This window comes from Hemicordylus capensis, chromosome 7, assembly GCF_027244095.1.
Source record: "Hemicordylus capensis ecotype Gifberg chromosome 7, rHemCap1.1.pri, whole genome shotgun sequence".
NCBI lineage: Eukaryota > Metazoa > Chordata > Lepidosauria > Squamata > Cordylidae > Hemicordylus > Hemicordylus capensis.
In genome coordinates, this window is record NC_069663.1 from 5,211,630 (window position 1) to 5,220,973 (window position 9,344).

The 9,344-nt window shown below is 49.4% G+C and overlaps 1 long non-coding RNA gene across 1 annotated transcript; it reads left to right on the forward strand.

Annotated features, from left to right (window-relative positions):
* Window positions 1-3,086: 3,086 nt before the first annotated feature.
* LOC128332626 (uncharacterized) lies at window positions 3,087-4,506 on the forward strand. The gene is made up of 4 exons (XR_008310711.1): window positions 3,087-3,118; window positions 3,256-3,339; window positions 4,001-4,105; window positions 4,468-4,506. It is a non-coding gene; the product is annotated as an uncharacterized LOC128332626 (long non-coding RNA).
* The last annotated feature ends 4,838 nt before the right edge of the window (window positions 4,507-9,344 follow it).

Here is a 9,344-nt window from a genome sequence, read left to right on the forward strand (position 1 = left end):
CCACTTCTCAGAGAAGTTGAAGGTCACCCCTTCAAACCTGCACATACACTTCACTCAAGCCATTTCCAGACTTCTCTTCCTTGGGTGTGCACCCAAACGGACCAACTCCAGCATCCATGAACTCATTCTTCTACCTGAATATTGGACCCTCCAGGTATGAGTGATGCATTGCCTCCAAGCAGGTTTTGAAGTATGACTCCAGAGGCAGCATGGAGAAGACAAGCGGCTGCCTCTCTGTGGTTGACTGCTGCACTATTACGTCGGTAGCCTCCTCCCTCCTTCACTTCCACTGGGTCTCCTCCTCTCCAAGCATGGGAAGGAGAGCCCTGCTGTTCCCCAAACAAGAGGGTCCAGAGGGAAGCCAGGCAGCTGTTCAGAGCTTCCTTCCACTTGGGGCATCAGCTCTTGGCTTTGAGACTCAGAGGGAGGGAGGGAGAGAGAATCCTGCTGCTGCCTCTTCCGCCACCCTCCGCGGAATAATGCCAAAGTCAGCGATGAAGAGGCAGAGTGGAGAAGGCTAAGCAGCCACCGACCTGCTCCACGCTGCCTCCTGGCAGGCAAGTGACAGCATCGCCACACTCTGGAAAGAGCAGAGAGCAGTGGCCAGAGGGCAGAGGCAGCAAAGTGATGTATGTCCCCTCAGGTGAGAATCAGTGTCAGGATTGCGCTGAAGGAATGAGTCCCCGTGTCGTGCTGAAACAAGAGCACATCCCAGCAACCAAGGTGGCTCTCGGGATGAATGGCAGTGGGCGGAGGTGGAGGGGTCTGCTCTGAGGGGCCTGTGGTGGTTTTGCTTTCAACATGGTGGGGAAGAGAGTCCTCTGATTTCTCAGATCAACAGACATATGAACAGGAAGGGTGAGGTTTGGAAGAACTTCTACTACTAGTACTACTACTACTACTACTACTACTATTGATATACCGCTTTTCGACACAAGTTTCCAAAGCAGTTTAAGTGGAGTAAGAATCAAGGCATAAAGATGGCTCCCTGCCCCCAAAGGCTCACAATCTACCGAGCAACCTAAGTTTGACACCAGCAACCGCCACTGGAGGGTTACTGGGCAGGGGGTGGGTAGGGCCAACTGCTCCCCCGTGCGGCCTCTGTTCAATAAAGAGAATCAGCCCTTTGAAAAGGTGCCTCTTTGCCCGCTTGGCAGGGGATGCCTCCAAGTCCTGAAGCAACCACTAGAGGCAAGAGGACCAATGGCCATTGCTGAGGCTCATGACACATCCTCTTTTATGACACCTCCGGGGCTCAGCTGCTCTTTGTGGGTGAGTTAGGCGAGGAGGGAGGAGGCGAGGTGGAGAGGAGTTGGAGAGATAGCGAGGAAAGAGTGTATTAGAGAGTCCGTTTCTGTTTCTGTTGATCCATCTATTTATTCATCTATTTGTTTATTTATCCATTTATTTGTTGATCTATTTATCCATTTATTTATCCATTCAGGGTTACAGTTAGTGATAGTGTTTGTTATTTTGTTGCTTGTTGTTTGTTGTTTGTTTGGGGTGGTTTGGGGAGGGATCTAGGGGGGGAGGGAGGGACAGTCAGCTTTTAGTAAGAAGAGGGATAGTTATTCAGGGGGGAATAGTTAGACAGGGAGGGAAATGGGGGAGAAGATGAGGAAAGGCTTCTTTGCACGGTTAGTAGGATTGCATAACAGCTTTGCCTTGCTCCCTCTGTTCCCGGACAGGTCTGACTAGAGACCCATTCTCACCTTCTCTCTGCTGTCTTCTAGGTTGCGAAGAGTCTGCAGATGCTGCAGAAAGTTCTTTAAGACCTCCCCCAGCAGTGACTCCGAAAAGGGCAAGCCCCCCAGAGGGAGGTTCTGGCCACGAAGCAAGCGGGTTGAGCCGACTCCAGCGCCACCTCCAACTCCCTCAGGGGGCACCCCGGCAGTCTCGGGAGTCACCATCGGTGAGGAGGTGCCCCAGGCTCCTGGCGAATGGTTGGGACTGGGGCTGACTCTTTGGGGAGTGTGGGACAGCTGGTGCTTGGGAGCCCGGGAGCCAGCCTGAATGCCAAAAAAGGGAATTCACCTTGCTTAATTCCTCGTGGGAATTCAAGTCCTGAATCCCCCCTCCCTTCCCATTCTTCTTCCCTTCCAGGTTTGACAACTATCCAGGAGGAAGTGGACAGAGCTGAGGTAGGGAACCATTGAGGAGAGCACCTTCCTCCACAGAGCTCAGGACATTCCTGTGAGAGGCATTTCTTCCATCCGGGATCTGGGAGCACCCACTCTCTGCTCGGATCCTTTTCCCAGTTCTGCACTCTCCCTGAGAAGCAACAGCTGCAGAATATTCCATGGAGCGGGTGGTGTCCCCAGAAAGGACTTGAGAGCAGCCCACCAAGTAAGGGTGCCCGCTCCATTTCCAGGAAGGCACGGAGAGTCCTTCCATCACTATCAGTTCAGTGCTTCTAATTTTCAGGTGACCTATGATAAGGATGAGGCTGTGGAAGCCGTACTGGTGAGTGAGATGTGGCATAGAATGGAAGGGAATGCCCAAGCGAGGGCTCAGTCCAAAGTGTGTGTTTGGGGATGGAGCTATAGCAAGGAAGTCCGTGGGTAGTGACCACCTCTCTTCTGCTCTTTGATCTCTGCCAGGAAATTATGGAGGATGTCAAAAAGCATCCGGACCCTGGGTTCCTGCTGCGGTTAAGCCTGGACGCCGTCACGGAACTCACGTATGCTTATAGCCCACGGGGATTAAATAGGAGGGGGTTGTGTCAGGAAAGGGCAGTGGCAAACCAGGCCAGATCTGTAACTGGATCTCCCCTTTCCCAAAAGATGGCCATTAATGTGAAGGTTTTTCTTTTAGAAAGAAATCTTCTTAAGTACTACGGCCTTTTGCGAACCAGGGCCTCCCCAGACGGGGACTGGTCATTTTTAGAAAAAAGAAGGGAAACCATCACAGACCTATCGTCGTTTTTGACGCTTGCTGGGTTGCCATGTTCCTCTTCTCTAGAGGAGCTTCCATTGGCTGGATCACCAGCCCTCCTCACACTACGAAATCTCATCTTTCTCCCTCCAGCAAAATGAAGCCGCCTATGCCCTTCAATCTCAAGGCAGCAGTCCTCAATGTGGCGGTGTCCGGGCTGAACCAAGTGGACCCAGGGACCCAGGTAAATTCTTCTTGGGCTTTTTTCTCTTGCGAAGAAAACGTGATAGCACTGTCAGTACCAGTGATTTTTCAATGTTGTATTCTCAAGACCGGTTGTGTCTCCTACTCATGACTGATCTTCTCTTTCCCCCCTCGAAGGAGAACATGGCATCCTTTAAGAAGATGCTCAGGGGGCTGCTGGAGGAGGCCTCCTCTGTCTACAGCACCATTGGCATCTTGAAGGTAAGCGCAATGAAAGCCCTATTGGGACGTTAGGTAGTAGATGCGTGCAGGTGTCTGAACGCTGGTACGTGCGTGACTGTAGTTGCATTTCTTTTCAAAGTGAACCTGGGCACGGGCCCCTCACAGGCCTGGTACAGAGAGGGAGTGTCAAGCAGTGCCTCTATTCAACAGCATGTATGAATTGCTGTCCCTGTGTCCAGATCTGCCCCTGTGCACTCTCCACTCGTGGTCCGAGTGTGCAACATAAGGTGTGAATGGGGCTTCTGTCTTCATCCTCTCCCACATCCGAACGTGGTCTGACAGAAAGAGGCAGCAGACCCCATCCACTTGGTGTATTCAAGATACATCTAGGTCACTTCCTTATTAGAAGACAACTGGTTGAGAAGACAGAGAAAACCATCACTCTCATAAGCAACTTTCAGAAATATTGATCAACTTTAGAATTGACTTCTAGAATTCTGAATGACAATTCAGAAATATGTCAACTTTATTGCGGGGGGGGATGTTTATATGGAATTTGATCCTCCTTAGACTCCTTTGGGACACAACCAAGGGATGTTGCTGTAGTGGAACAAATTCCTTCCGGGCTTAGCTCTCAGTAGCATGGCAAGGGATGATTTAGGCCAGTGCGATGACTCTGAGCTGCTGTTTCAACCCACAGGAGCTCCACAGGTATATTGAATCAGAGGAGCCCCGGCTGCAGGCTCTGGGCCGAGAAGCCTACGCCTACGTCCTGCAGCATGTGGCCAGACTGCCCAATGTGGAAGTAAGTACCCTGCTGTGGACATGGCTTGGCTCTGCTTCAGCATCCTCTGGGACCCCTTGTCAGCTTCCAGGTTCAGAAGAAGACCTCCCATTGGTCCCTGGTCACACGGGGGCAGCCTGGCAGCACACTTGCTGGAGAGGGGCTGTTTCCACTGCGGCTCACCGAGGAAGAGGAGGAACAGGACAGAGCTGTCACCCGCCCCCACCCCATGTCTCTTCTGGCTGCCCAGTGCCCAGAAGAGCCACACTCCATCTTTGTGAATCCTCAACTTTGTTCCCAACGGGATCATCTTCAATTCTTCACTGCTTTGGATATGGTGTCACACTGACATGAAAAAACCATGTCTGTCTTTATTTCTACAGCTGACCACACACAAGGCTCTCTTGCGCATTGAAGATGACTTGACTCATCATTTGATTCAAAGCACCATCAAAGGTAATGCCAATTTCCAGGGAAGTGGGAGGGCAGAACTGTCTCCTTGGAATCCCAGAATGGGCCTGGGCGACAAAGGTCATCATTCGTCCAAGGAGCCCCAGTTTTGCTCTGACCTCTCTGTGGCAGGCCTCCCGAGTGGGCATGTTTCAAACTCCCAACCCCTCTCACATGGGCAAACACGGTTCTTCTTGGGAAAGTCCTTGCAGCTAAAGTGCGAGGTCTGGAAGCCATGCTTGTCTTCCGCTTTGGCAATCCCAGTGCAAAAAGTGACCCATTAGAACCTCCTCATTTATTCAACATGGACCTGTCCCTCCTTCACTCTTCTCTTAGCCAATTGAAAGAAGAAAACCCCATCTTTTCTCTTCTCTTCCCTTCAGATGATCTTGTCCTGGAGGACTTCAATGAGGAGGAGGAGTCTGCTAATTGTATGAGTATCAGAATGGAGCGGGTGGGAGTGGTTGAATAACCATTTGAGCCGGAGACTCAATCTTTTGTCTTTTTGTTTGGTTTTCTAGGCTGAGAGAGAACAACTACTCCAACAATAATAGAACTTGGTTACCCAGTGGCAGTAGATTCAGGACAGACTGCTTTGCACAATGCATCTTTATGTTGCGGGATTCCCTTCGAGATGTTGGGAGTGCCACCGGCTTCGCTTAAGAATTATGCCAATTAATAGAAGATAGGTCTGTCGATAGACAGGTGAGCTCTGGGGAGCCCGGTGAAGGATTGCAGGTATCCCTCTGAGGGAATGGATGCTGAGGAAAAACAGAAGAAAGAACAGGGAAAGGCGGAGAGGACTTGCCCCAGCTTGTGGCCCATTTTATCCTCCGATGCCAATCTCTGGAAAAAAGATACTTTCCCCCTGCTTAGTTGCCTATGTGCCGTGAGCGTCTGGAGTTGCTTCTTGTGAATGGGTTGGTTGGTGGGTTGGGTATTTTTCGATCTCCCCTTTATGATACTAGTTGGAAAGAAAGTCACTTCTGCTGTATTAGATTGACTGGCCTGGATCATGTGACGTTCTTTCTTTCTTTCTTTCATGACAGGCTAGAACTACTGATGGATGGGCTAACAGTCCAAATTCCAAAACAGCCATCCCAGTTCCTAGAGGAAAGGTCTCTCTCTCTCTCTCTCTCTCTCTCTCTCTCTCTCTCTCTCTCTCTCATTTTATTGAATGTAAGTACAAATAGCTGGCTCTTTCTTTCAGGTTTGAGGTCATTCAGTAATAAGTCTTCCCCAATGCAAACTCTTTTGAGGGTTACAATTTTATGTTTTGTTTCCCCCCAGTGTTATAGTAGTGTTGCTTGTCAAAGTGAAAGTGGCTCTCATATGGAAACCCTGACACCTTCCGTGCACACGTAAGAACAGGATCACTGGTTCGTGTTCCCATATGGAAGTGTACACAAACATTGAATGCAGCTCTAAACCAGCCAGGATCCACCAAGCCAAGTGTCGTCATATACGTTGGCCCACCTGGCCTCAATGAACCTCCTGTCTTGGCTGCTGTCTTTGACTCAGCAGATCCCCATTTCTGTCATCCTGATTCCATCCCTTCGGTCTTGTGTTCCAGACAGCAATCGTGTGTAGGATGTGTAAAGCTTTTGCTCAAATTCCAAGCACGTGGAATTTGAGTGGAATAATCTCACCTTACAGACACCCTTCAGGTTACTCCTGAAATGGGAAACATGTTCTTTGGCTCTAATTTCGTTTTCTGACATTAGAAACCAGATAGATCCAATTTGGAAGTATTTATTTTTTATAATTTATTCTATTTCTATACCGCCCTTCCAAAAATGGCTCAGGGAGGTTTAAACAGAGAAATAATAAATCAATAAGATGGATCCCTGTCCCCAAAGGGCTCGCAATCTAAGAAGAAACATAAGACAGACACCAGCAACTGTCACTGGAGATACTGTGCTGGGGGTGGATAGGGCCAGTTACTCTCCCCCGCTAAATAAAGAGAATCACCAAGTTAAAGGTACCTCTTTGCCAAGTTAGCAGGAGAAGCTATATTACTTCTAATGTGAAAAAGGTACATGATACAGAAACCCAATATTGATGCAAAGCAAAGAATTCCTGGGATGGCAAAATCGTTTTTATTATGAACATTTTGCCTTTCCATTATCAAAATGATGTGGTCGCTAAGAGTTGACACCGACTTGACAGCACTCCGTCCATCAATCACATGCGTGCCACAAAGAAGCAGTTCTTTTCTGCCCGCATTACTTCTGCAAGCTCACGTTCAGCAGAGTTGTCTCGGGTTGTGAAAGGGTTAGTACATGACCCTCCTCCCTTGAATGAGTATTTGGATCCATCAGTTACCCACTTTGACATTTTAAAGAGATGTTTGCAGATAAAAACTCTCTTCATCCAATGGAACTAGACTCTACAGGTAGTGCAGAGCCTACTGTGGAGGTGTCCGGCAGCTCCTCTTGCACAGTGAAATTGGATCATTTTCCATTTGTGAGCACGGAGGATGTGGACAAGCTGCTTGGGAGACTTCACTTGACAACCTGTTTTCATGATCCTTGCCCAACATGGCTTATACCATCTAGCAAGGAGGTGATGGGATTAGGTCTTGGAAGCATCATTAATGCTTCTCTGAGGAAGGGCAGGATGCCTCCTTGCCTCAGGAAGGCCATGATTAGACCACTGTTGAAGAAACCTGCATTGGATCCCATTCTAGGCCTGTCTCCAACTTCCCATGGTAGGGCAAGGGGATTGAGAGGGTAGTGCCATCTCAGCTCCAGGAGTCTTGGAAGAAGGAGATGATCTGGGCCCATTTCAAAATGGCTTCCGGGTGGGCTATGGGGTTGAGAAGGACTTGGTTGGCCTGTTGGGTGATCTCCAATTGGGAATTGACAGGGGGAGTGTGAGCCTGTGGATTCTTGTGGATGTCTCAGCCGATCCTTTTGATATCAGTGGATCATGGCACCTCCTGGAGCGCCTGAAGGGGTAGAGAGAGGGGTAGGGAGTGAGAGGCACCACTTTGCAGTGACTCCACTCCTACTTCTCATATAGGTCCCAGATGCTGTTGCTTGGAGATTGTTGCTCTTCCAAAGGAGAGCTATTGTATGGGGTTGCACAGGGCTCCATTCTATCTCCAATGCTTTTTAATATCTACATGGAACGGTGCGGGGAAATCGTCCGGGATTTGGAGCAGGGTGTTATCCATATACTGACACACAAACCTCTTTCTCCATCTCAACTTCATTAGGAATGGCCTAACTTCCTGAAAGACTTACTTGGAGTACGTGATGAGCCGGATGAGGGAGAACAAACTGAGGCTCAATCCAAGGAAGACAAAGGTACGCATGTTGGGAAGTTGGGACATAGGAAGTGGCTTAGATCTGCCTGTTTTGGATGGAGTTACACTCTCCCAGAAAGAGCCCGTATGTAGTCTGGGAGTACTTCTGGACCCAAGCCTCTTCCTGGTCTCTCAGGTTGAGGCAGTGGCCAGGAGGGCTTTCTATCAGCTTAGGCTGATACGCCAGCTACGTCCATTCCTGGAGATAGACCAGCTGGAAACAGTGGCGCATATGCTAGTGACATTCTGCACTAGTGCCATGCACTGTACTTTGGGCAGTTTTTGTCTGTAGTATGCTGAATGTATGTAGAATACAGCAGCCAGGCTGGTCTCTGGGGCTTGGGCCCAAGATATTAAAGGAAATGCTACCTTCTTCATGAACCCTGCTGCTGCCTATTCAGATCATCTGGGGAGGTTTGGTTGCAGTTGCCACTGGTTCAGCTGGTGCTGACCCAAAACCGAGCCTTTTCTAGGGTTCCCCAGGACTTTGGAATGTGCATCCTAACTAAATCAAGTGTTTCTATATTTCTTTCTATTCTCAGCATTTTTCACCAACTACGAATGAAAAGATTCCTCAGCCAATGCACACACTACACTGTGCTGCCAATAGAGTGTGGCCCGTGAAGCTCGTCACTCCCACCCTGATATCTCTACTGCCTAAAGTCCACAAAAAAGTCTCGGTCATCAGCTCTGATTCCAAAAAAGCTGACTTGGGTATCTACAAACCTTAAGTCTGCACAGTGACTTCCAGGCCAAGACAGGGATCATTACCATCCCAACATAGACTCGAGAGACCGCTCCACTCCCAACAAGGGAGACCCCAGAGAAGTCACACCAAGATCACCCTCCAATCCTGAAGGTGACATCGACAAAGCACATATGGAGCATGATACCATCAACACTAGCTGATCTTCTCAAGACCGGCCACCTCCGGACTGAAAAGAGTCTCCTGCACGATACCAATGATCTAGAAGAGACCCTACGTGATACCAACGCTCTCCGGGCCACAGGGAATCCCCTCACCATCTGTACTCTCCAAAACACTATCCCATAGGATTTGGCATATTGCTACTGAGAACCTCGACACTGAGACTACTCTCCATCTGATCATGCCTGATCGTTCCACTAACTTCTTCGACGACAGATCTGGCATTGGTGATAGAGGGCGCTATCTTCACCCTTGCTCTTGGGCTCCACATCGAAACCAATATCCGGGGAGATTGGACCATCCAGACGCTCGGTCCCGATCACATTCTCCTCAGCACTTCCGGTCTTGGTCTCAGTCAAGAGATCAAAGAACTCAACCACCTAAGCAGCCGGACCTTGACCCTCTACCACCAAATTCCTGAACTGAAGAATCCGCCTCAGAGGAAGATGCTGAAACAGCTCTGGACATCGCATGGGGTTCCACACCTTCAGATCCAATTGGAGATCCCAGGCCTCTGTCTCCCTCGGAGTACCTGAAGCTCTTTCAGCACCTGGAGCCAAGAAAGGGAGGGC